The sequence below is a fragment of the Indicator indicator genome, chromosome 18 (assembly GCF_027791375.1).
Source record: "Indicator indicator isolate 239-I01 chromosome 18, UM_Iind_1.1, whole genome shotgun sequence".
Taxonomy (NCBI): domain Eukaryota; kingdom Metazoa; phylum Chordata; class Aves; order Piciformes; family Indicatoridae; genus Indicator; species Indicator indicator.
The window spans coordinates 2,588,464-2,613,987 of record NC_072027.1 but is presented as its reverse complement, the minus strand read 5'-3'; positions in this window follow the sequence as shown (position 1 = coordinate 2,613,987).

The window sequence follows — 25,524 nt, the reverse complement described above, 5'->3', positions numbered from 1 at the left end:
AGATCTCCAAGCCTTTCACAAATGGTGACCTTGGCTGTGTCTCTGGGAGGTAGGTAAATGGCAATATACTAATTTTACAGACGACTTAGCAGGGTAGAGCGTTTAAATGCCTTGGCCAAGGTCAGAGCAGACAGCGCTGGGGCTGGGAGGAGAGCCCTGTCCTGCTCGATCCCATCGCTTCCTCTAATAGCTCCGAGCAGCTCCTGCCTTTAGCAGAGCTCAGTGGTGTGGTGCTGAATTTAAATGGATCTCAATTTCATATACAGCAAACGCCAGGATATAAACTGGGGGTTTTCAGAGCAGATCTTTTATCTGGGCAGTTTCTTTTTAAAGGGCTGTTTCATTTGAAATTGCACTCGGCAGAAATCGAGCTCCTGGAAACTGGAACCTAAGCTGCCTCCTGAATGACAGCTACGAGGGACCAGGCGAGTTAGGGGATTAATTTGTTTGATTAAACCTTTAAAGAGTTTACTCTGAGAGTGCAGACAGGCCTGCAGATGAAAGCATGGGAGCAGTGGTGGGCAAAGGAGTTATTTAGATAGAGCCCCAGTCCTATCTTTCATTTTTCTCAGCCCATAATTACTAATAAATAAAATAAAAGCCAACCCACAACCGAAGCTGCAGAATTAATTGCCACACTGGTTTTGCTCCTCCAGGATAATAAAATAGTGTGAATGGCTGATGGCAACCAAAGAGCCTCCTGCAGCCAGCAGCACCCCTGATGTGGGAGCTCCAGGGAGAAGTCTGCTGGGGTTAGTCACAGAAGGTTCAGGTCCATGGCTTGTGCTCTGAGGAGTAACTACACTTGATCTGGAAGGAACTCTAGCATTTGGGCAGCAGAAATTGTGCCTGGATCAGGCTCTTATCAGGCTGCTCAAAGATGCACTGCTCATATTTCTGTAACTGCTGAAACAAGGACCCAAGGCAGCCACATCCAGACTTGTTGGCCCAAAGTTCAAGTCTGGGCCTAAGCTGGAAGCGCAGGTGTAGGCTGTGGCCATGGCCGTGGGATTTACCACTCCTTCCTGAAACTGCTGTGGATCACAGGATCATATAATGGTTTAGGTTGGAAGGAGATCTTTTTAAAGGTCACAGAATCACAGAACATCAGGGGTTAGAAGGGACTCAAAAGATCATCTAGCCCAACCCCCCTGCCAGAGCAGGGTCACCTAGAGCAAGTCACACAGGAACTCATCCAGACAAGTTTTGAATGCCTCCAGAGGAGACTCCACAAGCTCTCTGGGCAGCCTGTTCCTGTGTTATGTCACCCTCATGATGAAGAAGTTTTTCTTCATGTGGAGCCTCCTCTGCTCCAGCTTGCACCCCTTGCCCCTTGTGCAATCATTGGACATCACTGAGCAGAGCCTGGCTCCATCCTCCTGGCACTCACCCTTCACATCTCTTTTGGGAAAACCTGCACCAGATTTGGGGTTCTGTAGCCAACCTGACCCAAGCACAACTGGCTTGGGTGAGGGTTGTAGTGTGAAGGTAACACATCTTTCAAATGAGGACATTGACTGCATCTGTGACCCAATTCATCATGCTGGTAATTTCTTCAGTTTCTGTGGATCACCAGTGGAGCAAAGCTTCTCTCAGAGCCTTCAGGTTGTGCTCCTCCATCATTTGATTCAGCCCTATGCTAGCTGCTGGCAAGAATGTATGGTGGATCTGTCCTGGTGCCACTCCACCAGGAGACAATAAATTGCCACCCACCACCCCTGCAAGAATTCCAGGAGCCTCATCCCCGTAAAAGAGTTCCATTAGTGTCAGGACTTCAAAACACAACAGCAAATCCCAAATGGCAAGGAACCAAATTGCCTCCAGACAAATCAGCCACATTTGGCAATGAGGGATTGAGATTTGTGGCCCCTGAGCACCTCCCTGGCTCTGGGGGATGAGGTGGATGTGTGGATGCTTCCCTGGAGCAGCAGGATTTGTGCACAGCACATGGTTTGAGGCCAGCTAGGAGGTGGTGAAGAGGCTCTGGTCAGTGCCACAGCCCAGGAGAGCTTTTGGTAAAACACTTTTTACCTTGCCAAACATTAGAGCAATTGCTGAAAGCACAGATTCAGGAGAGAAACAGGTTGGAGGTAGTGAGATTTTTTTTGTTTTTTGATCAGGCTAACAAGCCCTGTTTTCATTAGGGCTAAGAGACTGAAACGTCCCCATTTGTCTCCACGTTTCTGCGGAGCCTCCAGCACAGCCCCGCGGCTCACAGGCAGCTGCCCACGCAGCTCCTGAGAAGTGGCTGCGTGTCGCTGGCCATTTGTTGCTGCCATCTGATAGCAGGAGCACATTTATTTAACTCGATAGTAATTAATGTGGGGGTGTCTCCCTCCTTGCCACGACAGGGAGTGCAGCAGCACAGGCTTGCTCTTTACTTAACCACTCTGAAGGCAGCGGGTCCCGGCCAGGCCACGGGCTGCCCTGCACCGGCTGGCACGCAGCAGCAGCTGGAGGAGCTCTTGGCTAAGCGAGGATCCTCCTCAGCAGCTTAAGGCTGGGCTCTCCTAAAGCCAGTGCTAACAGTGGTGTAAAGTGTTGCTAGGCAAGGACACGGCCCCTGGTCCAGCCTTTCCTGGGAAAGCCACACTGCCAGGGTCAGATCCTCCTTGCACACCTGACCCCAGGTGGTGCCCTCAGCTGCATTCATCACTCCAGGGCCAATCATCCTACAGAGCCTCCCCGAGTTTGCCATTAGCTTGCCAGAAGGAGGGATGAGCTCGTTACAGAGTTTCGTCCTTCTCCCACCTGGGGTGGGTGAGTATAACTGAGGCACAGCTGCCTAAAGCTAGAGGGATTCATTGTGGATGAGGTTGGGGACAGATTGAATGCTGTATGACTGCAGGCATTGCAAGCTTGGAAGAGCAGAAGTGGCTGTGGAGCTGCACCCTTAAGCTGACAAAAAGAGACACCAGGTGGGAAAAACTTTCAAAATTAAGTTCTTTAATGTAGGAAAGTGTAGGAGAGTTTGGTGTGCTCAAACATCTCACCAAGTGCCTGGAAATCTGGTGCCAGGCTTGTACATGGATGTGGGGTGGGTGAGCATCTGCCTTGTGTGAAAGATGGCCCAGGTAGGAGGCAGGATGTCCCCCTGCTTCAGTGGCCACATAGGGAAGCATTTAGAGTGGGGCTGTGTGGGTCTGGCTGTGTGTAACCTCAGGATATGTCCTTTAGCACAGCTGTCAGGAGTAGCAGCCTCAGATGCTCCTTGTCCCTGCCCCAGTGTCCCCATGCTGTAACAGCTGGCCCTGCTGGGCACCTCATTGTCCTGTGTCTTCAAGGAGAGCTGTTGAGGAGGTTAACTATGGTTTGCTTGGCAAAAAAGTCATGAGTGACTGCTCTGATGGGGCTGGTGCTGAGGGTGGGAAAGGTGCTGGCTGCTGGTGCTACCATCAACAGCACCTGCAAGCTGGGGAGCCATCCCTGAAACTGAGTGTCTTTAAAACACCAGGGAGGTGAGGGGCTGGCTTTTTTGGGAAGCATTTGGCAGTGGAAAGGATGAAAATGGCCAAATGACTCAGAGCCTCCCCTTTTGGCCGGAGGTTCATCAGTCCCTGCAGTTTCCTTCCCCTGTTCATGAGGTGGGGTTTGGTTGGTGTCCTCCCAATTGCCCTGACCACACAGCTGTGGTGTGTGCCAGCCTGCTGGGCTGGACTTGCTTGGTTTGAGGGTGCTCTCTTGGTGGGGGTGATGTTTCCCAGTGATGCTGGAGCATCCACAGCACTTTAGGCAGGGCAGTTAAGGCCTGGGAGCATCAGTCTTGAGTTTTATTTTCAATTAGTGTTGGTTTTGCTGCTGGAACTCTTGTTTTCTTCAGTGCACATGGGCCTGCTCTGAATCATTAACCTGACAGCCAGGGAAGAGTAGCCTTTGTTTGGTTGTCTCCAAAACAATAAAAGTCCTTTCATGGAAAATTATTGGAATACCAGATTCTAAACACCCTACAGGTGTATTGTGGTGAGGCACTTGAAAAGCCCAGGTCTGTGTCTTGAGAGCTTTGTTCTGATGTTATCCACACAGGCACCAGGGCAAAATGAGACCTCAAGTCATTGAAGCCATAGTTCAAGGGCAACTGAATAATGCACAGCCATAATGCACTGGGTGAGGGATGGTGTGAATCACAGAGGAGCAGGGCTGCAGGTGAAAAGCAAACAAGGCCATGGCAATGGTGGATGCCTCAGCTCAGAGGAGCCCTTTCCATGTCTCAGCATCTCTTCTCCTCCAGCAAATCCAGCTCATGCTGGGGAGAGCTGCTGCCAAAGATGCCAAGTGCAGGTGTGGCTGGTGGGCTGCCCTGGAATGATCCTTGTCTCTCCCAGCCTGGGTTTGCACCTAAACTTTGCTCTCTAAAGGCATTGTGTGATAACCTGAAGCTGTTACAACACACCCTGCTGGCACCCCTCCATCGTGGCTGCTGGCTTTGCCCCTCTGCAGTTCCTCACAGCCAGATCCACTCTGTTTTGTTGCACTTTGCTGACTGAAGAGAGCAGAGTTTTGCTGCCTTGTGTCAAGGCAAAGGTTTGACCTACTGGTCTTGGTTTGCTCTAGGGTAGGATGTGGCTCATTGGTGCTCATGAGCAATTTTGCAAAGGAAACCTGAATGATTAACTAGATGGTCCTTGTGGTCCCTTCCAACCCTGACTGATTCTATGATTATCTGGGAGTATCTCATAGTTTGGTTGACAAATGGTGTGTTCACTGGGCAGTGGCAGGTGTTCAGCTCAAGCACTGGCCTACAGCATCTGGTGACACACAAGTCTTCCAGTTTGGTCAGTGTGGAGAACAGGAGCTTTGCAAGCTGAAAATAAGTGTGCTTCCCACTGTCCTGGTCAAAATGATGGTGCTGGGGTAAATTCAGAGGAGCTCTCCTGAGGCTGTGGCAGAAGCAGAAGCTCCAGGTTCTCGTGGTGGAGCTGGGAACAGGCTGATCCTGCTGAATTTTTGTGCAAGTCTTTGCAGAGCAAGGAGTTCCTGTAAAGCAAATGGCCCTGAGCTGTAACTTAATTGTGTTTCTGTTTTTCTTTTATTAGTAGTATTTTTATTCCAGAAGCTGTTTGGGTTCCCAAGATGTTCTCCTGTTATATGCACATGTAGGAAACAGTCTGGCAGGAGCCAGCTTATGATGTAGAAAGAAACATCCTGAGGGAATGAATGCCTTGGGATGAGGTTCAAAATGTGTTTCCCCACACAAGTCCTCCCCAAGTGAAGGAAAGGTTGAGGCAGTGGAGCAGCAGATACCATCCCTGTTCCCACTGAGGGTATCATCACCATCCTATAGCTTGGGCTTTATGTTGCAGGCAGAATTTTGGGGGTTTCTGGGGGGCACAACCCATAAACATGCAAGCTGCAGCACAGGGGATCAAAGCAGCCTTCAAAACCCTCCTGGACACCACAGAGCCACCAGCTCTGCCTGATGGCCATGCCACCAGCACCACCCTGAGGTGCCCCTGTCAGGGATCTGGGGAAGGGGGTTGTCCTGGATGGCTGCAGGTTCATTTGATATCTTTAGGATACCGCCTCTCTGTCATCCTGCCTTCTGTGACAGCTCTCTGCCTTGCAAAGAAAAGCCATCCTAATGTCCTAGAAATCCCTTGCTAATGAACTCTTGCATCTCACCCATAACAGGCCTTAAACAGCCTAAGTGCTATTGACCCTGACAAAGTGCAGTCACAGAAGCATCCCCACTAATGAAAACAAATCTCAGGCAGTTCAGATATCTTCCCAAGGATAGTGTGGGGAGGTTGCAAGCTGGAGCTGAGGAGAAATGAGGTGTCTGCAGCTCTGCAGGTCAGTGTGTTATGAAAAATGTATGGGAAAGCTCCTGGTTTGCAGGAAGCACCTTTACATTTAGTTTTAAAGGAGTTTGGCAGAGGAGGTTGAAGTCACTGCTCCCAATTCCTGCTTTTGGCAGGGGGGGTTGGACTTAGTCTCTGGAGGTCCCTTCCAACCTCTAGCATGCTGTGATTTTACAGCTAGAAAACCTGAGGCAGCAGGAGGGGATGTCTCCAAGCTGGCTTGGCAGCAGAGGCAGGGAGAGCCAGGGTGTCTCCTGGAAGTCAGGACAGAGTGTGCCTAGTACAGCACCTCCTCCTTCTGACCTCAAACGGAAAGTTCTCCAGTCTGAGGACCTCATTGCACAGACTGACTTTTTGGTGGCAGGGGAGCCAATTTAAAATGAAATAGCAAAGCTGTGAGATTTCAGTCCTGTTGGGAAGACACAACCACTTGAGGAGCAAAAGGAACTTGCAATATCTTGTCCTTCTTCCCCGTTTTAAGCAAAACTCCCTCTCTGCTTCTCTGGTTAGGGCAGCAGAAGTAGTTGGCAAGGCATTAATCCTGCTTGTCAGTAATAACATGCAAATGAAACACCTGCTGTAGGAATCTGTAGTGCTTTGTTCCATTAGATGGTATTGACATGTCAGATATTTGGACCTTAATGCAGAAAAATGGTGCCATCTTCATTTATCTCCCCTAATGAAGAATGAAGGTGTGCAAGGACAGGGGGTTGCCCACAGCCAGGCAGCTAAAAGTGAAAAACAATACTTAATACAGCCACTAAATTACATGTGACATCTCATTTAAAGATAACCAGCCTGAAGGCATATGTCCAAGTGGCATTGATGAAATTTTTAACTGTTCCTTTGAATTCTCATTGAACCAGCAATTTGGGAGTGAAGGCACCGTGCTGGCTGGGAGATGTCAAGTGTTGCTGCTTGAAATGTGACCTGAAAGCAGAAAGTTCTGAGAGAAACAGATGGGGATTGACCCAGACTTTACCTTCCAGACCCATGGGAAAAGAGGAGCTGCACCTAGTAGATAGTGGCCATGAGATGGGTGGATGTGGGTTTTGTGTTGGGAGATGGCAAAGCTTTCTTGTCCCTGTGTGCAGAGCTTGAGAGCAACACTGGTACCAAAAGGTGAGCATGCCACAAGTGTGTGCTTCAGTCTTGCAGGGCTGTATGTACAGTGGATAATGTCTCATGGTCTGCTGAGCTGCAGGTTGGACACTGCTGAGCCCCTACTCTGTCAAATCTGACCCTGATCCTGCTCTTCAGCTTCCCATTGTTTTGTGATTTCTGGGAAAGTTCAAATCCACATGGACTAATGCTCCTTAACAATTTAAGCTACACAGAGAGCCTTATCTCTGGAGATGTGCTCCCCTCATGTGTGGGAGCACAAGGGATGGTCAGTGGGAGCTCACTCCCTGCCCTGGGGGATGACCTGTGCTTCCTGACACTCACCCATTCAATCTGTACTTAAGGACCTCCTGGCTAGACAACTCACAACCTTCTAACCTAACCCAGTGCTTTGCCCTTCTTAGCCACACGAAGACCTCCACTGACATCTGTTCTATCTTCTTTGCTCTGACTCAAGCTGATTCTTCCCAGCTGATCCATCACAAGCATGGAAATCAGGTCCCATCTTCCATAGGGAAGCCATTTATGCATTTGATTCCACCACCTCCCTCTCTTGTTCTTTTTTCCAGCTAAACAGTCTTTGATCATTTAGTTGTTTTTTTTCCACTGATGTCCCAGGATGGTTTTGTTTTCCTCTGGACCTGTTGTGGTTGGTTTCATTGTGTGATGCCCAGCTAGACATGGCAATCAAGCTGAGGTTGTTTCAGTGCAAAACAGAAGGAAGGTACTTTCGTTTTTCTGGGGTGTTTTTGTTTTGTTTTGAGTAGAACACTGCTTTTCAGCAGGGCTTTGTCCTGTGATTCTGTTTGTGTGGGCAACCTGGGCCACTAAGAAGCAACTGATTCCATGCTTGGAGGAGCATTGGGGCTTTTGGGCATCTTGCACAGCCTGTTCCCAGAGGCAGGCCCTGGGGCAAAGCATCTTGTGATAGACATAAAGACTTCAGAGGGAAAGCACAAAGTGCCATATTCCACTACCAGTTGCCCACCTCTTGAAATGACTTCATGAACCTGTGTCTCTGTGATGTTTTTCCATTGCTGATTCTGGATGCCAGCCTTTGATTTGCATTCAACTCATTGCCTTTGAAGAGTGCTCCAGAGATGAACTCTGATTTATTTTTGTCCAGCTCTCCTAACTTTGCACCATAGATCTTTTTTTCATGTTTTTTTTTGTTTGTTTGGTTTTGCTTTGTTTGCTTGCCTTTTTTTTTTTTACCCAGAATGTAGCTGGCAGCAGCAGGAAGAAGCTCAAGCAGGGGGTGCTTTTGTGGCCAGACACCAAACACACAAACCACCAGGATGCAGAGCTTCAAAACCATTCAGCTGCAAGAAAAAAAAAAACAACCAAGCTGTAGAGGCAAGCAGCAGGCATTGTTAGACCATTCCCCTCCAAATCTTTGATTAGTCACATTCAAGAGGGGCTCTTCTCATCTTGTTTGTTGAGCTGCACAGCAAGGCTCAGCATTTGACCAATCTTCTACCTGGTCACCCATTACCAGCTCCAGCCAAGCCCCATGCATTCACTGCATGTTTCTTTGCTTCTCCTTGATAAATGTCAGGCTCCATCTGTAATGCAGCTCCCAGAAATCCCTGGGCTGGGGTCACCTGGCATTCAGCACTTAGAAAGATCACACGCTGCTGCTTGTTCGGTCTTGATTCTGATCAAGAGCTGAGCTGATGTCATTTCAGCATTCCTAAAGCTCCCCCTCCCTCTGGATTTTGTTGTTTGTTTTTTTTTTTTTTATTTTAGAGCATAAAGCAATTTGACACAACAGGCTGTGCTTTGGTGATTCTTATTTTTTGCATCTTGCAATGTGACAACCTCCATAATAAACACAGGCTGGAATGGCTGGTGTGGAGCATCTTCCTCTTACTTTGAACAGATCCCTTTCCTCTCCCTCCACAGATATTTTAAAATCTGCCTTGTTAAAAAAATCATAGAATCAACAAGGTTGGAAAAGACCTCAGACATCATCAAGTCCAACCTATCACCCAGCACCTCATGACTAACTAAACTATGGCTTCAAGTGCCACATCCAATCCTTTTTTGAACACCTCCAGGGATGGTGACTACACCACCTCCCTGGGCAGCACAATCCAATGGCCAATTACTCTTTCTGTGAAGAACTTTCTCCTCACCTCCAGCCTAAACCTCCCCTGGCACAGCTTGAGACTGTGTCCTCTTGTTCTGCTGCTGGTTGCCTGGGAGAAGAGACCAACCCCCTCCTGGCTACAACCTCCCTTCAGGTAGTTGTAGACAGCAATGAGGTCTCCCCTGAGCCTCCTCTTCTCCAGGCTAAACAGTCCCAGCTCCCTCAGCCTCTCCTCATAGGGCTGGGCTCTCCCCAGCCTCATTGCCCTTCTCTGGACATGTTCAAGTGTCTCAATATCCTGAAATGAGGAGCCCAGACCTGGACACGGTACTCAAGGTGTGGCCTAACCAGAGCTGAGCACAGGAATAACAGAAACCAACTCATTTCCCTTTCCCATACACATGTTAAAAGGCTTTTGGTGGGTTTTATTGTTTACTAAACAGTTTGCACTCCCAAAGCTCTTTCCAGCGGGGAACAGAAGCACTTTGCAATCCTTTCCTTGCCTGGCCCCACGAGTTGCCTCCAGCAAAGCGAGTTCTGAGTTGGTGCAGTGCCTCCAGACGATGTGCAGTTGTCAACCCAACCCCCAGTGCTTTCTAATTGTGCTTGGCACAGGCTTCCCCCTGCTGTCTCCCAAGCCTGAGGGCAGTCAGACGTTTTCACGCCCGCCTCATCTCTGGCTAGGCTGTGATGGAGACAGCAGCCTGTGAAGAGCTGAACCTACTCCACCAGCCAAGCAGGATTTGGGTATTTCTAAGACCAGTCTTAATTATTTACACAACTGAAGTACCCAGGATTATGTTATGGCCTTAATCTTCTCGGCTTCCCCCAGACCAGGAGCAAGGGGGCTTTTCTGGTTTGTCTAGCTGGGAATTCTCACAGTGATAGAGCAAGAGGCAATGGCCTCAAGCTATGACTGGGTAAGTTTAGACTGGACATTAGGGAAAAAAAATTCACAGAAAGAGTGATTCAGGCATTGGAATGTGCTGCCCAGGGAGGGGCTTGAATCACCAACCCTGGATGTGTTTAAAGGTCATTTGGATGTGGTGCTTGGGGATATGGTTTAGGGGTGAACCTTGTAGCACAGGGTTCTGGGTTGTGCTTGGTGATCCTGAGGGTCTTTTCCAACCTGAATGTTTCTGATTCTGTGCATTGAGGCTCAGAGAGGGGAGGAGGCTGCCCACAGAGAGCCTGAGGCAGAGCTATGAAGCCATGGAGGTCTGCTGGCATCACAGCCTGCTCCCTGCTCTGGTTTCTCCTTTATGTTTCCCTGAGCTGTGCAGCCCTGTGACAAGTGACATTTAGCAAATCACGTCAAGTTGAGGATTTGTTGATGTGATTCTTTTGATGGGGAGGAAAAAACCACTACCAACAAAAAAGCCTCTTGTTTTTTCTTGCTGGTTCTTCTTGTTAATCACCTCAGAGCTCTCTTCAGCAGCCAATACTCCCAAAAGCAGTGGAGCTGTGCAGGGGTGTTGAGGCTCAGCTGAGTTTCCTCCATCCCTATGTTCCTACCCATAAGGTGTCGCTTTGGTTCACAGATGATGACTTGCAATATTTGAGTGGTTTCACCTTCTTTCCCTCAACACAGTGCAGGTTATTTGGAAATGCTGAGGAGCTGCAGGCCACAGAACATAGCAGGGCAGCTACTGCCAGCCCCAGTCTGTAGATGAACCTTTGTGAGGCTCCACCTCTCATATCCACACCTAGATTTTGTAATAAGATGCTTAAAAGTCCCTATGGTCGCCATGGTCACAGTTTAGAGACTCATAGGATGGTTTGGGTTCAAAGGGACCTCTGAAGGTCATCCAGTCCAATCCCCCTGCAGTCAGCAGGGACATCATCAACCAGATCAGGTTGCTCAGAGCCCCATGAAACCTCATCTGTAATATTTAAAGCATTGGGGCATCTGACACCTCTTTGGGCAACCTGGGCCACTGTTTCATCACTCTTACTATTAAAAAAGAAAGTAAATCTTCCTTCTCTCTGCTCTAAATCTCCCCTTTTTCAGGTTAAAACCATTGCCCCTTGTTCTGTTGCTACCAACCCTTCTAAAAGCATTGTCCCTGTCATTCTTACCAGCATCTTTAAGTACTGAAAGGCCACCACGTCTCCCTGGAGCTTTCTCTTCCTCAGGCTGTACAACTCCAACTCTCTCAGCCTGTAATCATAGCAGAGGTGCTCCAGCCCTCAGATGGTTTTGTGGCCTCCTTTGTGTCTACCTTCTGATTTGCATACTTCCCCCGGATGGCACATCAGCAGCCATGAATTGTGGCATCCTTCAGTTGGGACTTTGTGAGTGATAGCTGCTGGGAAAGGTGAGGGCAAGTTGTGGTCTCAGCTCATGGTGCTAGGGGAGTGAGGTGTTTGAGAGGCTCTGTTATAATGAGATGTGAGTGGAAGTGGCAGCAGGGAATAGATTCTTAATTTAAATAACGAGCAGCCCTTGCTGCCTGACAGATGGTCATTCTCTGAGAAATGCAAAGGCTCTTTGGAGGGGTCAGGTTGCTTGTATTTACGTGGGATAATGAGGGAGAGGCACTGGTCCCAACACATGCTGTGTTTTTCACATTTTTCCAGGGGTATTCCCAGCTGTCTCAGAAAAGAGCAGGTCTGATCCTTTGCAAACCTCCTGCCTGGGCATGCGCTGCTGCCCGAAGGACTCCAACGGCCAGGGGGTGTCTCTGATAGTCAGGCAGTGATTGTAATGCCCTTTAAACATCTTTAGTTGCTAGAAAGGAAGCTTGATACTGCTGTCAGAAAACATCTTGGGCCTGAATGTGCCTTTGCTTGTGCAGGGCTGGCTGTGGTCCAACACTCAGCTATCTGCACGCCGGTGGTGTCCCCAGGATCTGACACGTGGGAAGGCAGATGGAGGGCAAAGAATCTGCTATGGGGCAGGGAACATTCCTGTGCACTTCCCCACTTGCTGAATCCACCTTTCATGTAAAAACCAGAGGTCAGACACCCAAAGTTTAACTGTTGTTTATTCCACCAGAGCTGCTGATGGATAGCAGGAACTGTACAGCAGGAGGGGTTTTGGGTATGGCAGGAACCCCTCACTGCTTTGTGGTATTTTAACTGGGGTAGTGGTAGTCCTGCTTGGCATCATGTCTACTCTGACAGAGGTGCCAGTTGTCCACTTGCTGCTCTGAAGTGTTCTCATGCTTGCTGTACTCATCATCCAGAGCAGAGTCAATGGCCAGGAGACAAAGATTTGGTTGCCTGTGTCTCATGCTCCCCAAATGCCCAGGACCTCTGCAGATTCTTGTCCAAGATCTCTTAGGTGCAGCCCTGGAGTGTTTTGTCTGAATAAGGGCATTCCAAAAAGCACAACTTGAAGGAACTGCTGAAGGAGTTGTTCAACCATCCTTGAACCCCCATGAATTACTGACAGTTGGTGTCCTCAGCATGGTTTCTCTTATTGTAAGTAAATCATGACTTAAGGTCATGTTTTAGCACAGGTAAGGCCCTTCCAGTCACACTGAGCTTTTCTGGAAAGCTTAGCTGTGAACCAAAGAACTCTTGTCATGGCCCAGACTGTACTTAATGCTGTCTTTCTGCCTTTTCCTGTATGTGGACCCCTCATTCTGCCCCATTTCTCCCAATTCCAAGGAATCATGGAGACTTTCTATTGGGGAACATGCAGTGATGATGAAGTCCCAGACAGAGGGTAATTGGGCTTGCAGACATCAAAACTACCTTCTTTGAGCTCCATTCAGCAGTGCAGGGAGAGATTTTGCTATCACATTTTGAAAAATGCTTTTAAAACCTCCCACCCTCCTAATTCTGCAAGCCTAGAAAGGGGCAAAGAAGTTTGAAAACACCAAAGGTAGTCTCTTTCTTTCTCTGTTGCTTGGCAGCTGAGAGATGTTCCCTTGAGATTCAGCAGTTTCACACACCCTCACCATGTGGTCTTTCATCTCTGGGTAGCAATGTGTTTGGAGGAAGCCAAGTCAATCAACACCCATTTCTCACAGTGAATCAACTACTAGTGTCAAATTCTGGTCTGCATCTTATGCCAGAACCAGGCTGGTTGTCACATAAATGGGGAACGTGCCATGTCAGGCTGCAAAATTATTTGTTTCCTGGATGTGCCCCTAAATTCTGGGTTGCCTGCCAACCCTGGGACATTGGAACCAAAGTTCTGCTCTGATAGGGCTTTTCACCCCCTTTGGTTAATTCCCCTCCAAAGGTAGTTACCTGCTGCTTTCCACATACCCTGTGCTCAGGCTGACAGAAACAGGCAACATGGGCAACACATGCTCCCTGTCAAGGTTTTTGCACATCCACTCCTGTTGGCCATTGCTACTTGCTAAGAGCTCTGAGCATCTGGGAGGGAGTTCCCAGGGACCTCCAATTACTGGACAGCTTGCAGAATGTTGGCCTGACCTTCTGCATGGTTTCCTGGCAGTGTGTGAAGGTGTTGGCTTTGCTCTGGAGTGCACAAGCTGTTACCCCTTCTAAAAGCTTTTATCTGAAAAACTGGGGTTTAGTTTCTTGACCTGCAGTGAGCCAAGCAGGTAGTGCTTGCCAGTGACATCCACATGGATGGGACTTACTTGCAGAGGTGCTAAGAAAAGGAGAGATACTGGAGTGACAGAGCAGTTGATTGTGTAGCATTGACAGGGAGTGAAATCTATAACTGAAAACAAACCAAAGGCATTTTTTAAAGGTTAATATTCTACACTTAGCTCCAAAGCCTCTATAGTGAGGTGGCTTTCAGTAGGGGACCCAGTTGGGCTGCAGTGTGACAGGCAGTGAAAAGTGTGTGTGGAAATTAAATAAATAAATAAATTCATGCTTGTGGTGGGTTGAAATTACTCCCAAAATAAAATTGCCAGACCAGCTCAGTTGGAAGCAAATGGAGCTGTACTTACAAGCAGACTAAAATCTAGAAATAAGAAATGCCCAGCAGCCTAAAGCTGCCACAGTGCTTTTCTGTGCCCCATCATCCATACAGGTTGTATTTGGGCTTGGGGACAACCTGTGTATGTCTGCCTGGTGGTGGCAATCAGGAGTGATCCACTGGTGTGTGATGAGCTGCTCCCAAAGCAGCTGCCCAGCTGTGCTGTGTGTGACTGGAGCTGATGAAATCCTGTGTTGTGCTTCCATTGCACTTCCAAACAGAAAGGAAACCTTCCTTTGTCTGTGCCTGGAGAATCAGAGAGAAAATCAGCATCAAAGAGAACCTCCTACTGAAAGCATTTGATGTTCTAAAGGATAAAAAGTATCTGGCAGAGGCCTTAAAGGGGGAAAATCTGACAGGCGTTCAAGTGCTACTAGCAGTCCAGCCTTGTAGCCTCCGGTTCCAAGGCTCCAGGAGCACAATGATGATGCACTGGGGCATTCAGAGCATAAATTGATGTTTTGTCTTTAGCTTTTTTTTTCTCTCTCTCTCTTTTTTTTTTTTTCCCCCCTCTCTTTTCTCCTGGTTGCACTAAGAATCTGCCCTGCAGCTCCTGGATTAATTAAATGCTGGCAGTCTACTGGAATAGGAGCGGAGGATTTCTCCTGCCCTTCATGTGTGGAGCAGAGTCTGGAGCACGCAGTGCCCCCAGGACACCAGCTTGTTCCATTAGGCAAAATCAATAGGGCAGAAATCTCTGTGAAATTCTTCTGTTAAATTACAAACAGGCTAAAACCCCTGTACCTGGTGACAGTGGTCATTGCTTTTGTGTCCTGGGCAGATGCTTGTGGGAGCACTTTGGTCAGATAGGCACATGGACTTCTGCTGCAAGCACTGGCTTCACTTTGCTGCTGTTTTCCTGCAGTGGCTGACTTTTCATTCCTTGGGCTATAACAACAAACCTTCATTTTCCCTCCATGCCTATTCTGAGAAATCAGCTGCTTTCTGGTTAAGCCATTCATGCAGACATTTGCCACAGAAGGTCATTTTCCTGCTGATAAATTTCTTCCCAAGCAGGATGCACTACCTTTCCAACTTTTTGTTGGATGCAGCATGAGCATTTTCTCATCAAGTTTTATCTCAGATCCAAGCTTGGAACCTTCTGCCACGGTGGGGCAGGGATGTGTGAATATCTCAAATGCCACCCTCCCCCCCAGCAAGTGATGAGACCCCAAATAATGTCACTCTCAAAGTGACACAAGCCCTGTGATCAACTCTTTTTGTCATTAATCTTTACATATCAGAGTATTCATTTTTTGAAAGCAGACCTTGTATTGTCTCAGCTTTGAGTAGGAATCAAGAGGCTCAACATGTCATGGGGAACCATGTGTGTCAAGGCAAAAGTTAGGGCACCAACAGCTTTTGGTGGCTCTTGGAGCCCTGCCACACCTTTCACCTTCTCTCTCATGTTCTGGCTCCAGCAGGTGCACCATGCTGCTGAGCTGCTAAAGCAGCAGATGCCACAAAGGTTGATTTTCTTGAGAGGCAACATGGGAAAAAGGAAATTGTGATCCTTATTAGTGTCATTTTCAGAGGTGATTACAGTCTCCTGCTGTCTCTGTAGCACACTGAAAGATCCAATCCTGCAAACGTTTCTTTGAAATTCTATAATGAATGTTGGGGTTTTATATCTGGGGGGGGGGGGTGGGGGGGTGGAGCAGGGAAGAGTAGATTTAAGCTGCAGCAAGCAGGGCATGTGCTGGGCATCAGAAGTGTGGACAGTATGGATTGCTTTGAGGAAATGGATGGGGCAGTCTCCAACCCAAGCAACTCTGAAGAACAGCCTGGATGAAGTCTGTCAGAAATCTCTACCCTGACTGACAGTCCATGGAAAGGGTCAGGTCACTTCTCCTTCCCAGGCTTACCAAAAGTTTCTTGGAGCTGTCCAGAACTGAAGTTCTCCTAATAGTTCTGGGGGAAAAAATGGCTTCGGGGAAAGATATTTTGTGATGAGGGTCAGAGCCTAACACCCTTCCCAGCATCCATAGCAACCTGCCTTGAAAATCTCTGCTTGGACATCTTTTAATCTTCCCTGGATGCTTTTTTGAACAGTTTCCAGGAATGTTCTGCTCTTTCCCATTCACAACTACTAAATATACACATTGTTTGGACTGCAGACCCCAGTCTATTTTTACATTTATTTCCAGCATATTTCAATTTTTCTACCCTGGGTAGAACAATTTGCTCTGTTCTTAAACCCAAGACCTTGCTGCCCCTTCTCCTGCTGTTGCCTGATTTCAGCTTTGCTTACAAGGACTTTATTATTCTGGGTGCTGCCGTGGGGACAAGGACTGTGCTGGCTTCCATCTGGCTGCAGACAGACTTAACTGGCAAAAAATGGGCTGGAAAGAAAGGAAATCGGGAGTAACAAAGCACCTCTGCACTCTGTCCTGTTTGTGAATAGTTGACTGAGTTTTGAGGCAGAAAGTACTGTACCAAGTGGTGAATTCCCACATGTGAAGCATTTCTCACTCCTCTGGGTTGAAATGGCCAATGGTTCCCATGTGGAAGTCAGCTAACAAGTGCCTGCTTGCTTCCCTGTCCTCCTGTGTGCTAATATTTAGCAGGGATTTATTTCTTTGATTAGGTGCATGGAACATAGACTCATTGTTTACCCTGCATGAATGGGAATGGCAAGGAATAGATTCCTGCCATTGCTACTCTTGTCTTTGGTTGCTCTTCTGGCCTCTGGAGTCTTTCTTTCCTTCTGGATTTGGTGAAGATTCAAAGAGGAAGAGAAAAAAGGGTGAGAGGAGTAGGATTTGAGAGCATGAGGGTCTCATATCTCAGGCATGTGGGTAGTGGAGGAATATTTCATTTGAGCTGTGACTTGATTGGGCTCATACATCTCCACTTGACCTTTACGTGGAAATTCATCCTTTAAATAATGTTTCGAAGTCTCCAGGGTCAAATCCAGGCTTCTGTGATGCAAAACATTGCTAATGAAATGAAACATTGCTAATGAAATGAGAGTGTCCTGAGCTGGCAACATCTTGCTGGGAGGTAAGACTGAGCCCAGAGCAGTGATGAGATGTCCCAGCCTTGCTTAGGACCTACCCCCAGCCCTTGGCAAAGGGGGGTTAACTCCAGAAACAAGAAGATTTTAAGTATGGGTTGAAGGGCTGCAAAGTTTGAGTCCCATGGGGACAGCCATGCTGCTGCCCCCTCATTCCTGCTCTCCAGTACCCACCACAGGCTTGGCTCTACTTATTTTGCCTCTAGCCACAGGCTATGCCCTTTGATAGTCACAAAGATGAACTCAGCACTCCCAGCAATGCTGGTGCTTTAGAAATGGGGGGAAAGGATCCCAAGCCCCCAGTCAATTCCTGTGGAAACAGAATCCTTAACCCACTGAGGATGGGTGGTGCTGCAGAAACACTGGTCAGAGATTCCAGCACGAAGGCAGCAGGTGAAAGGGTTAAAGATGAAGCTGGTGCTTGCTCCTCCATGGCATTATCTGTATGATTGCTTTTCATATCTTGTTTATTGTGGTTAGCAGAGCAGCTATAATGCAGAGTGCTAGCTGCAATAAATCTTGTCGTTGCGAGCAGCATACTTTTCATCAGGGCTCAAGGAGTTGCAAGGTAAGCATTCAAAGGCAATCTATAGATTTAATTACAGGGAAAGTCCAACCTGTGTAGATCTTGAAGGAAATTATAAGCATGGAGATTATATTACACTCAGTTTTATTTGTATTACCTATATTATCCTCTTGCAGTTGTTATGGGGATGCAGCAGTGCTGCCAGCGTGGTGTCCTCTGTGGTTTCCTATCAGCACTGAGCAGCCAAAGATGTTAGTAATTTAAGGGCTGAGGTTTCTCTCCTTTCTGACAGATGTGTCTATAAATTTACACTCCTGCATTGTAAAATCTTCTCTGATGCTAATTGTAGCCCCCCAAAAGTCCCCTTGGGAAAGAGGGAAAACATCTCCAGTTTTATTTATTCACTGAAAGAGAGGCCTGTGGCCACAAAGCAAACCTCTGCATCAAGAGGAGAAGTCCACATTGCTCTAACCTCCACACTGCCACTCTCAGAGAATCATACACTCAACCAGGTTGGAAGAGACCTCCAAGATCATTCAGTCCAACTGATCACCCAGCCCTAAGCAATCAACCAGACCATGGCACTAAGTGCCTCATCCAGGCTTCTCTTGAACATCTCCAGGGATGGTGACTCCACCACCTCCCTGGGCAGCACATTCCAAGGGGCAATCACCCTCTCTGTGAAGAACTTCCTCCTAATCTCCAGCCTATACTCCCCTGGCACAACTTGAGACTGTTCTCTTGTTCTGCTGCTGGTTGCCTGGGAGAAGAGACTGACCCCCACCAGCTTCATCTCTGGCTGGTCATTGCTTTTCCCCCCAACTGAGGAACACACTGGGCATCCTCCTGCCCTGGCAAAGAGTGTGGAGGTCATTTACCTTGTCAGTGAACACAGCCTTGCTCACACTTACTCACACACATACACACACACTCACACTCACGTATCCACATCAGTCTTTGAGTGTTTGGGATTAGAACAGTTTTAGCAACTTTTGTTTTCCCTTGACTTGTAAAATCCCCAGCTCAGGGTGTGCTGATGTGGTATGGGGTCAAGAGGGGTCAGGATAGGTGGCTTTAGGGATTTTTTTAGCTTTCCTTTCTCCCCAGCCCTTCCTGCCAGCTACTTGCAATAGCCACTTGCTCTCAAAGCTCCTCCAGCATAGGCTCATTGCACTTGTGGCTTGGTGGAGCATGAGCAGCAGTGTGCTGCTGGGCTTTCCTCCTCCAACACCAACCTTGTGGAGACTGCAGGAGTGCAAGGAGTAACCTAGGAGGCTTTCAGTGAGGCTGGCATCCTTGGGAGATGCCTTGAGGCTCTGTGCAAACTTTTGGGGGCTGAGTTGCTCTGCTTTGGGTAGCAAGGTCGGTTCACTGATGGTTTCCCAAGGTGAGGTGTGAGCAGGGCTGGTTCCCCAGAAGGGAGGGAAATACGAGGGTTAGAAATGGAGACATGGGTTTGTTATGGCCACTTAGTGATGAGACCAAGCTGGGTTACAACACTCAGCTCTGATTCTGCAGCTGCTGTGCAGACACCATGATGTGGTCTGTGGTTAGGAGAACCTGTTCTGGTCTTCCCAGCTCAGGAGGAAGACTGAGGAGCTTCTTGGTGGTAGGTGAATTTTCCAGATGTGTCACTGAAGTGTTTCACTTGGCCATGAGTGATTGATGCTGTTGAGGGCACTCCTACACACCATGAATCAGGAGGTTGCCCAATGTGCCCTTGAGGAATGTGTTGCTCAAACAGGTTTGTCCAGGAAGTAGCATTGAGAAAATCCTGTAAGAGAATGAGCAAAGCAGGACATGGATCTGCTCCATGTCCTTCATCTGCAGACCTGAGAAGGATTGAGAGGTGTTTGCACCCATTTCACTGACTCACTCGGCACCCAAATCCTGTGCCAGGCAAATGGGGCTCACAGCCCTGTGGATAAAACAACATAAAATTGCTGCCAAGCTTACTTCAACGTGCTGAGGTGTGATTCAGCAGCTACTTCACAAGGGCTTGTGCTACCAGTGGCACAGAGAACTTTGGGGATGTTACCCAGCAGGATCAGAGGGGTCACCACACCACTAGAACCTGGTCCTGCCTTTCCCTAATGGCATCACCCAAAGCTCCCAGGCTCTGCAAACTGCTGAGCTTGTCCAGTTCTTCAGTTCAGCACCCTTCATTGGAGACAGGGATTTCTTACTCCATGCTGAGGCTGGAAAGGCAGCAGTAACTGGTAACTGTGAGGTGCTCTGGGTCAACGGTAAATGGATCAAAAAACCCCAAAAGAGTGCACTTTCTTCCATCTCATTAGCACAAAGTAAACCACACCTGACTAGAGAACATAGTCTAAAATCTCTAACAGCTCAGCATCCACAATAAAATAAATCCCATGTCTTAATTAGCACTAAGACACTTCTTTCCATGCATAAGCAACAGCTGCTGAGGTTTCACTCCTGCCTCAGTGGCAGCAGCCTTGGTCTCTGTGAGACCTCCTCACCAAATCCCCCAAGGACCGGGGACAGCAGTTTGGATCTGAGACAATTAAGATGCTGTGTAGGGTGAACTAAAAATAAAAAAACCTGACAGCTGGGCCCGTGCTAAAGCTTTGAATAATGATTTCAGTTGCTGTGTGGTGGAGTGATAGGATGGGGGAGTGTGGCTAGAGCAGCAGGAAGGTCACTGCCTGGCCCACAGTGTGAACAGGCAGTGCCTTGGTGGGAATTTCTGCAGCCCAGCTCTCTGCTGTGCTTTATCATCAGGGATTTCTTATTTATTTATTTGTAACCTCCCCATACCAATATACACTTGAGTAGCAGCACAATCCCTGCCACAAGCTCTCTGGTTCAGACCCGTGGTGGGAGCTGAGATGTGTAATTGCTTTGAGTGTACCAGGGACACCCTGGCCCAGGTAGCTTTTAATGAGAGGTTCATAAAAGCTTGGGTTTTGTGCTCATGGCAAGCCTTTGCTACAAGCTGCTGCCAGCAGCTGTGCACACAACCACTTGTGTGCTTTTTAGTTCAGTGCAGTCATGCAGTCATGAAGAAAAGCCCTCTTGCCCAAAACTCTCCCAGGAACCCCACTTTGTAAACCTCAGTGGCTCCCTTTGCATCTCGCCTGCTCTGGTGGGAAAAGCAAAGCATCTGCAGTGACCTTCTACCTGTCCTAGTTTTTGGCTGGGAAGGAAAAGCTCTCCTCTGCAGCTCAGATGCAGATCTGGGTAGTTTCTCCTGTGCAGGATTGATAGTGTGGATAAATCTGCCATGGAGCTATCTGCTGATGCCTGCACAAACCTGCACCTCCTCACAAGCCTCCAGAGAAAACCCCAGCTCTGGCTCATGCAGGCTGTGCTTGGGGTGGTGCTGGGCTCCCCTGCTCTCACTCTGATCTTTTCAGGGGCTTCTCCAACTCAGTTCTATGGTTCTCCAGAGGCTGAGATTCCCATCCTGATTCAGGCTGAGGTTCCTGGGGACTGGCACCATCCCTGCCCCCTCTCTGAGCAGGTGCTGAGTTGGTGACAAATGGGCACCACCACAGCACGTGTCTGGATGTTAGCACGCAGGGCTGGCTTGTCAATGGAGCATGGGGGTAATGCAGAAGGAAAAGGATGGATATTAATTGCTCCCTCCCACTTGGTCATTTTTCATGTGGCTTATTGATGGAATAACAGCAAACCAAGGGGAAAACAGCAGAGGAGAAACAGAGGTTGGGAATAACCTGAAGTCATTGGGAAACTCTCAGTTGGAAGCAGAGAGAGATGAATTTTAAGCTGGAAATTTTTCCAGTAGATTTGCCAATATCCAAATCTTCCAGGAATTCTTCTTGGCCTCACCAAGCTGCTCAGAAGAAAAATTCTTTGGAAAGTCAGAACATTACTTTAATGCTTCCAAAATGAACCATTTTGAGATTAGTTTCTTTTTTTTTCTTTTTTTTTTTTTCCTTTTCTTCAAATCTCTCACTTGACATTCCTTTCATGAAGAAACCTGTAAATCTGGGAGGGGAGAAAGCCACCAAACCTTGTTCAGCCCCAAACTGAGAGCAAAGAAATGACATTTTAGTTCAAACAGAGAGGAGCCTTCTGTTTGATTCCTGAAAGTTTCCAGCTTCTCTTTTCTGCCTTTTTTTCTAGCACACTTGCTTTCCTTTTTGGGGTGGTGCAAAGAAGCTATTAGAATAATCAGTATAATAATGATGGGATTCTTTTCCCTGCTGGGGATAAGCTCCTTTGTTGCAGTGGGAATAGTGATGTCAATCAGACACTTGAGCATGGACAGAGCCATTGTGCATTAGCCTGGGCTGAATCCAGCTAAACATCACTATGACCATCTTGGGGTTGTCCAGCCTGGAGAAGAGAAGGCTCTGGGGAGGCCTTTCTTACTTAGAGGGGACAACAGGAATCATAGAATGGTTTGGGTTGGAAGGGACCTCCAAAGGTCATCTACTCCACTCCCCTCTGCAGTAAGCAGGGACATCCTCAACTAGATCAGGGGACAGGCTTCTGTTATGGGTGAGGGGGATGGCTTTAAACTAAAAGAGGGAGATTTATACTGGAGACAAGGAAGACTTTTCTCGTGAGAGCAGTAAAATGCTGGCCCAGGTTCCCCAAAGAGTTGGTAGATGCCATAACACTGGAACCCTTCAAGGTCAGGTTGGATGGGGCTCTGAGCAACCTGCTCTGGTTGAAGTCCCTGCTCACTGATGTGGCCTGGATCTTCAGAGGTCCCTTCCAACTCAATCCTTTCTATGATGTTGGGCCAGCTCTGGGGAGGAGAGTCTTAGTTAGCCAGGTGGATGTTCATCTATTGGTAGCTGCAGTGCAGCAGGGAGAACAAGCCCTGGAGAGACAAGGCTCCCTTTGTGACAGTGGAACTCTGTGCTGGCTGCAGCTCAGAGAGGAGCACTGAGCAGGTACATAGATGCAATGGGACCTATCCAATGTCCTATCAGCAGCAGAAGGAACCAAATCATTCATCTTGGATTCTTTCCCCTCTACAGTTAGGGAGTTATGGCAGACATACAACAGCCTTTGGTCTGGGGAAGTCCAGGGGAGAACAGAGTGCACTTGAATTGCTTTGGCTGTGAATTCAGAGAAAGCTTTGACCTGAAAGGGAACGGTATAGCATTGCTCTGTCTGTTTGCACTTTGCATTGCTCAGTGATGTTGCCTAGCTCTCAGCAGGGCATTTCATTTAGACATGCATTTGTAATAATCCTCTCTCTGTGCTTCAGTATTTTCTCTGTTTTTTTCTCTTCCCCTCCTTGTCCCCCCAGACTCCTCATTCTTGGCAGTTGTAGGAGGTTGTGCTGTCTAGTGTGGGAAAAGGGTTGTTGTTGGGTGTTTTTTTTCAGGCTGTTTTGGGGAAGAGTCACTTGGGGTGTACAGTTTGGTGCCATTAAAGCAAGCCAGGCCCATCTGGGCTCCTGGCTTTGGGTGGTGGCAGTGCCTTCTCCAACAGGGACAGGGAAACACTAAAGTACCTCCACAAGTGGTGTCTTCTCTGACACTGAGCCATCCCCTGGGGCAGTTTTCATGCCCCAAAGCAGCTGGGGTTGGGGATCTGCCCTAATGTTTCTGCAACCCTTCAGAAAAGCAATTCCCTCTGCTCTCTCTTAACACTGAGAGCATGACCACAAGTCCTGTGGATGTCACCACTGGGGGCAAGAGGCAGGGCAGGGCCTGAGGAAGGGACCATAGACAGAGCCTCCAGCAGATTCATCTGCTGCTGGCATGCTCTTGACTTCAAAGGCAGGAGCTGAGAGGCTTCACTGAGCCTCAGCTTTGTTATTCATCTTCTCTGATGCTCATAAATTATCAACAAGCAACCTCAGCTATCAAGTGGGTGAGGAGGATTGGGTAATTATGTTTGTGGTTCAAAATGAGGGTTGTCAATTTTAATTAGGGAGAGCTGGGGGCACAGGGAATTTTTAATGTTACTACCTGAGCTCTTGAGTAGCTGCACAGAAAAATAATTGTAAATGAAAAATTAATCAGGGCTTGGTAGAGAGTGCAAGGGGTACTCCATTTCCTCCTCCTTTATTATCTTGCTCTTTTGGAAGCAAATTTGAGCTTAGTGAGACAACTGCCAACAGGTTTGCTTTTAATTACAATAACCAAGTCATGTAGCAAAGGGGTTGGGTGGTTCAAGGGGAATCTGATTTTTGAAGCCCAAGAATTATTAACATTTGAAGAGGTTTCTGAGGCAGGAATTTCAGAAGCAAGTCCACTACCTGTGTGATGCTGCTCTCTAGGGTATCAGCAAAGCAATCCTGAGCCTGTCTTGGCAGTGCTCATGGCCAGGCCCATTCCTGCAGGTTTTCCCTTGTCCTGCCCTGGTGCAGGCAGGGTTTGGGCTTTGCCTCCTTCCTAGGCAGAGCTCAGCAGCATGCATGGAGGAATCACAGAATTGTTAAGGTTGGAAATGACCTTTAAGATCATCAGCCCAACTACCATGACCACTAAACCATATCCTGAAGCACCACACCTGCCCACTTCAGAAGCAAAGGTAATTGAGTTGTGACTCTCCCCTGGTTTGTAACAAGCAGGAGGTGCTTTGTGCTCCTACAGCCACAGCCCTTTGCAGTGAGGGTGACACCAGAGCATGTCCCCAGGGACAGTGGAGGGGACATGGGGTGCTGGGCTGTCACTGCACAGGGAAGGGCTTCTCCCCTGCATGGAGCTGAGCAGTGGGAAGTGCTGGTCCTGTCCTATCTGTTCCTCCTAAAATCAAGAGAGTTTCATCCTTTAATGTCAGTGGCAGCCAGAGGGGCTGAATGTGTGATTGCAGCAGCTGAAGAGCAGGCAAATGTCAGCCCATCGTGGGGAGTGTGGGTTAAGGTTTAATCAGCAGGCTAGCATCCTCCAAGCACCCTCTCTTGATTTATTTTCCTGCAGTTGGCCAGGATTTGCTGGATTGCATATGATCTTGTGAATATTTATGATGAGTGTTGGCTTTTCTTTCCTCCTCCTCTTGCTGCTTGTCTGATTAACCAGTTTGGCACTTTCCAAGGACACCCAGAGTGAAGGTGAAAGTGGAGAGGCCAGTCCTTCCTTGGTGTTATCCTCTGAGCATTAGCAGAACTGTGTCAGGTAGGATTTTGACCTCTGCACACTCACTAGGAAGGGTTTCTCCTAAGTCAGATGATGTTGCCTCACTTCAGGTGTTTTCAGTACCAGTAGAGATAGATCCAAAATATTCTCAGGACAACTAAAAGATGTTGTAATGGGCTTAGATCAGGCCCAAAGTGAGTCAGCTGCAGCGAATGAGCTCCTCTTGGCTAATGTAGCCTTGTAATAGCCAAGCTGCAGACAAGCAGCTGGCAATTGTAGTAATGTCATAAAGAATAATAATAATAAAAAAGCAATTATTTTTGAATACTACCTGCTTTCATTGTAGTGAGAATATGCTAAATCTGTGATTGCAAATACTTTGGTTCACTCTGCTGATGCTGGGAGGGAAGGTGAGATTGTGTCACTGGCTGGACTCACAGCCCTGCTGCCACTCTGGTGAGGCAAACCCAAAGCCAGCCTGGGTCAGCTGGCAAATGAAGGCCTCTTGGCTGTCTCTCAGTAGCATGGCAGTTAAGCAGTCCTAAGTCAACCACTAAATAAAAGGACTGAGTCTCATCTCAATTACATTAGTAAAAAGGGAACATAACTTTAACTGCCAATGGCTGACTGGGGATCTGCCCCCTCTTGTAGGGTGCCATGGACTCAGGCAGGTCCAAAAGAGCCCCCAGACCTCCATGCTGTGAGGTGAGTGGCTGCCACCCCTTCCTCATCGTGTAGGTGCCAACCAGAGGTGAGAACTGAGGGTTAAACACATCTCTGCCCTGACTCCAGCCCTGCCATAATCCCAGTGCAGCCAAAGGGTTTGTCTCTGTCCCAGCCCAGGCAAAGTCTCAGTGTGAGAGTTTCCAGGTGCCTGCCACGTGGATGGCTGTGGGCAGAAATTGAAGGAGGAAAGGAGAAGAGCTTTTTTTCCCAAGCTCCCCAGCACTTGGGTACCCAGGGGGCCCTTGTGCTTGTAGAGATCCCTTGGGTGCTTCCTCTAGAATCCTGGAAAGATGGAAAGTGTCTG